This window comes from Salmo salar, chromosome ssa26 (genome assembly GCF_905237065.1).
Source record: "Salmo salar chromosome ssa26, Ssal_v3.1, whole genome shotgun sequence".
Lineage (NCBI taxonomy): Eukaryota > Metazoa > Chordata > Actinopteri > Salmoniformes > Salmonidae > Salmo > Salmo salar.
Genome location: NC_059467.1, coordinates 47,786,180 through 47,791,759, shown reverse-complemented (window position 1 = coordinate 47,791,759; position 5,580 = coordinate 47,786,180).

The following is a 5,580-nucleotide window of genomic DNA, read 5'->3' as shown; positions in this document are numbered from 1 at the left end:
AAGAAAGCCAATTTGACATTTACTTATTACATTGTTTTCTTGAAGAAAGGTTTGAATTCTTGAATTCAAAATGCTACAGAAAACCTTTCCCAAGTTACTGTTTACGCAAATTCCCCTGTAATTATTGGGGTCTGATTTGTCTCCACTTTTGTGGATAGGGGAGATGAGCCCCTGGTTCCAGACATCAGGGAAGCAACCAGAAGTTAAAACCATGTTGAACAATTTAAGCATAGCATTTTGCAACTCGGGTGTGCTGTTTTTCAGCATTTCATTTCTGATGTTGTCTAGACCACAAGCCTTTGATTTAATAGATTTGAGCTTTTCATTTAGTTCTTGTTGGGTTATTGGGTAATCTAATGGATTTTGGTTGTTTTTAATGACTGATTCAAGGATGTTCAATTTTTCTTTAATTTCTAATTGGTTCTGTTGTAAGTCTTTTTGTGGGATGTTTTTGTATAGATTATCAAAATACGTTTTCCAAATTCCTACATCTTGTATGGCTAATTCCTGTGGCTTTGTTGTGCTTAAATTGTTCCACATGTCCCAGAACTGATTTTGGTCAATTGCGTTTTCAATTTCATCAAGTGTCTTGTTGGTATAATTCAATTTCTTGCGTTTCAGTGTTTGTTTATACTGTTTCAGAGTTTCAAAATATTCATATCGTAGCTCTGGGTTGTTTTGCTGCTTATGTTTTTCATTTGACATTTGTCTTAGGTGTTTTCTGATTGTTTTACATTCATTATCAAACCATTTATCAGAAACATTTTGTTTTTTGTTTCTGAGGTTGCATTTCTTTGGTTTTCTCAAATTTGCTTTCGATGCTGCTTTTTGGAATATGCAGTTGATGTTTTGAGTAGCCGAATTGACACCATCTTTATTGTTTTGGTATTGTGAGTTATTGAAAAACTGTATAGAGTTCATCATTTCATTTGAGTTCAACGTTTCAATGAATCTCTCTGCACTGTTTGGAGCCCATCTGTACGATTGGTTTATGTTGTAGAGTTTATTGGGCTGTTTTTTTGAATGAGTATTGCCGGTTAATTTCTTCAGAAACACGTTGATCTGACTGTGATCTGACAATGGTGTCTGTGGTCTGACAGTGAATGCACTAATGGAGGAGGGGTCGATGTCAGTGATGGCATAATCGACTACACTTGTCCCAAGAGCTGAGCAGTAAGTAAACTGACCTAAAGAGTCCCCTCTGATTCTACCATTAAGCATGTACAGGCCTAAGGCTCGACAGAGATGCACTAACTCCTTCCCATTTTTGTTCAGTATTTGGTCAGGACTGTTTCTATTATTTATAATAGGGCTACTGTACAAGGAGGGGTGTCCAAATATGTGGTGGTTACCTCCCGCATCAGTGTAGTCAGGCTCAGAACCTGTTCTTGCATTGAAATCTCCACAAAGAAGCACTTTACCCTCTGCCTGAAATGTAATGATTTCTGTGTGGAGATTGTCGAAAAACTGATCATCATAATATGGTGAATCTGAAGGAGGAGCATAAGCTGCACATATGTAGACATCATTGTCACAGTAGATTGTACCTTTGTTAAGTTTTAGCCAAATGTGACTGGTACCTTTTTTCATTTCATTCAGTGCTAAGTCCTGCTTATGCCAAATGATGATTCCACCTGAGTCTCGGCCCCGTTTAACATTTTTATGTTTGATTGATGGTAGTAAACTTTCTCTATAGCCTGAGGGACACTGAGTATCTATGTCTCCACGACACCATGTTTCCAGTAGGATTATGATGTCCTGTCCCTTGATGTTTTTAATCAATTCTGGATTTGTTGTTTTATAACCAAAATGTGAAGAGTATAGTCCCTGGATATTCCAAGAGCTGATTGTTAATGATCTCATTTATAATAAGTGATATTCACTGGTTTGAGTAAAGTACATTGAAAAAAAACAAAATAATAATAATATACATACATACATACATACATACATACATACATACATACATACATACATACATACATACATACATACATACATACATACATACATACATACATACATACATTACTATAATACCGGTGCCAATAAAATTAAGAATAGTTGTAAACAAATGAATAAGAATGGAATAAGATTGCATGAAAAATAAGTACAATGCAATCTGCAACCCTGTGTGTGTGTGTGTGTGTGTGTGTGTGTGTGTGTGTGTGTGTGTGTGTGTGTGTGTGTGTGTGTGTGTGTGTGTGTGTGTGTGTGTGTGTGTGTGTGTGTGAATTAAAGAGTCTGTCTAGCTCAGTAGTCTGCATATTAGTTGCAGTAGTTGGCGCACCTCTCCTATCTCTGATTGTTCTAGGTGTCTTTTGCCAGAGGTTACCTCAGCATATGTAGGCTGATGATCTGAATGATACATGGTGTGGACTGCATCATGTGGTGTACTTCTCTGAAGGACAGTGTTCTGTCCGACACTGGAGTAGTGATCAGAGCTGTGTTGTGATGGGCCAGGTCCAGTAGAGCTGTGTTGTGATGGGCCAGGTCTAGTAGAGCTGTGTTGTGATGGGCCAGGTCCAGTAGAGCTGTGTTGTGATGGGCCAGGTCCAGTAGAGCTGTGTTGTGATGGGCCTGGTCTAGTAGAGCTGTGTTGTGATGGGCCGGGTCTAGTAGAGCTGTGTTGTGATGGGCCATGTCCAGTAGAGCTGTGTTGTGATGGGCCAGGTCCAGTAGAGCCGTGTTGTGATGGGCCAGGTCCAGTAGAGCCGTGTTGTGATGGGCCAGGTCTAGTAGAGCTGTGCTGTGATGGGCCAGGTCTAGTAGAGCTGTGTTGTGATGGGCCTGGTCTAGTAGAGCTGTGTTGTGATGGGCCTGGTCTAGTAGAGCTGTGTTGTGATGGGCCGGGTCTAGTAGAGCTGTGTTGTGATGGGCCGGGTCTAGTAGAGCTGTGTTGTGATGGGCCGGGTCTAGTAGAGCTGTGTTGTGATGGGCCAGGTCTAGTAGAGCTGTGTTGTGATGGGCCTGGTCTAGTAGAGCTGTGTTGTGATGGGCCTGGTCTAGTAGAGCTGTGTTGTGATGGGCCTGGTCTTGTAGAGCTGTGTTGTGATGGGCCTGGTCTAGTATAGCTGTGTTGTGATGGGACGGGTATAGTATAGCTGTGTTGTGATGGGACGGGTATAGTCGTGCTGTCCTGAGGCGGGTCTGGTCTGGTAAATCTGTGTTGTGATGGGCCTGGTCTAGTAGAGCTGTGCTGTAATAAGCCGTGTCTGGCTCTTTTCTCCTGGGGATGGTGGAGGTACTGTTGTTTCAGAAGGTGAGGCGGGGGACCTCTGTTGCTGGGGTGATGGGTGTGTGGGTCCCTGCCAAGTGTTGCATCTTTTAGGTCCTTGGCAAAGGTTTTGATACTGTCCTGATCAAGATGTACATTATCATATAAGTGTTGACATGTCAGAGTGGGGTGGTGAGCCGTTCTGACGTTGAGCAGTGAGGCACAGTCCACAGTGATCTGTTGATTTATTTTGTTGATCAACTGTCCTGGGAAGTCTTTTCTTGGTAGGAGGGTGGACACAACTATATTGGTTGTTGGGAACCGAGCCTGTGCCCGTTCTGCCACTCTTCTCACTGCCCCAGATACATTTTCACCTTTGGCATGAAGGTCGTTTGTGCCAGTGTGGATGATGATGTTGTCGGGGGTGTCAATCCTGGTCTGACTGAGTAGCTGCATTGCACTGTCAGTTGTAGGACACCAGAACTTATACACCTGGTGTCTAGGGAATAATCTTTCCTGGACTAAGAACTTCCCATTTGAATCAATAAGGATTGCAGTTGTGGGTGATTGTCTGGGTGGAGCAGACTGGGAGACTGGTAGGTTGACCTGGGCTGGAGCAGACTGGGTGGCTGGTAGGTTGACCTGGGCTGGAGCAGACTGGGAGGCTGGTAGGTTGACCTGGGCTGGAGCACATTGTGCTGGAGCAGACTGGGAAGCAGGTAGGCTGACATGGGCTGGAGCAGACTGGGACGCTGGTTGGCTGATCTGGGCTGGAGCAGACTGGTAGGCTGGTGCAGTGTCATCAGGCTGTGTGGTGGAGGCCATGCTGATCTCAGGTTCTGCTTGTGTTATGCCAAGCTGGTCGACATGTTCTCTAGATGCAGAGGACATAATGACTAGCTGCTGGTTGAGGAGGTCAATGTACCTCTCTCTTTGTTCTAGCTCCTTTCTTGTTGTGCTCAGGTGGTCTCTGAGGTCATCATTTGTCTGACTCAGTTTGTCCATTCTGCTTTTTAATTTAGCAATAGATGCTCTGCTCTCCTCCCTGAACTGTTTCATCTCTTCTTTTAGTTTTTGGACAGTGTCCTCCTCTTGAAGCTTGTTCTCTCTGAGTTCTATGACCTCTGCTTCGACTAGAGAGAGGGTGTTGTGGAAACGTTGCATAGCAGGAGTTCTTGGTGTTGTAGGCAAGTCCTTGGCTCTGTCTGCTGCAGGTGAGGTAGGTAGAGGGACACTGAGGGCTTCTTGCTGGGTCACAGAGACCGTTGGGGCCTGCTTTTCTCCATCTCCCTCCTTGACTTTTTCCTCAGTTTCTGAGATGATTTCAGCTTCTGCTTTTAGGGTAGCAAACCTATTCTCAAAGGCCTGGAGGCTTGAATCATTGCCTTGTATCAATACAGTTCCATTATTATATAAGTTCACTGTTTGATACATGTTGCTCTGGTCAGCTTCTTCAAAAATGCTGATCTGACATCCTTGGCTGATGCCTCTCTTTTTTGAGAAAGGGAAATGGTTGCAAATAATCCTTTTCCATATGTGCCCTCGTTTGGTATTAAAAATTAAATTTGCTCTTGTTTTGCAACTGGTAAGATCTGCAAACAGGCATTCATGGTTCTGTCTCATCAACAAACCTTTGAAACTTTTCTTAGCTTTCTCTGTTTGGATGTCTGGTGGGTAAACAATTTCCATAGCAACGCTGGTAATGTTGGCTACAATGTTGCAATAGAAGCGTTGTTTCTTGTATTATTGTCTCTTGTGTCTTTAGAGAACTGTTTCACTTTGATATCCTTTTTTCTTCTGTCCTGATTTTCTCTTTCTTTTCTTCTGTTAACTAGATATTCTTTGTTATTCTTCGTTAGCTAGCTAGCTTCTTCCAGGAGAGTCCCTAGCAACTGCTTAGCAACTGGTAAACAATTCAGCTAGCTAAGATAACTACAATTTTATGAAAAATAGTTACTTTTTCAAAAGCCTATCTTCTTTGTTTGTTGCTTGTTTTGTCTCCTATTCAGTCTTGCAGTTTTCTTTTGCTTTTTTCTCGATGTACTTCACTCTAAAAACCATGTAAATTTCAATATTTGTAGGAGCTCATTTTTCAGCAGCTGCTGCTCAATTTGGAATTCCGGAACTGTGTATCATGTATTACTCTCTCTCTCTCTCTCTCTCTCTCTCTCTCTCTCTCTCCAACTCATGTACTCTCTCTCTCTCTCTCTCTCTCTCTCTCTCTCTCTCTCTCTCTCTCTCCCAACTCATGTATTACTCTCTCTCTCTCTCTCTCTCTCTCTCTCTCTCTCTCTCTCTCTCTCTCTCTCTCTCTCTCTCTCTCTCTCTCTCTCTCTCTCTCTCTCTCTCTCTCTCTCTCTCCC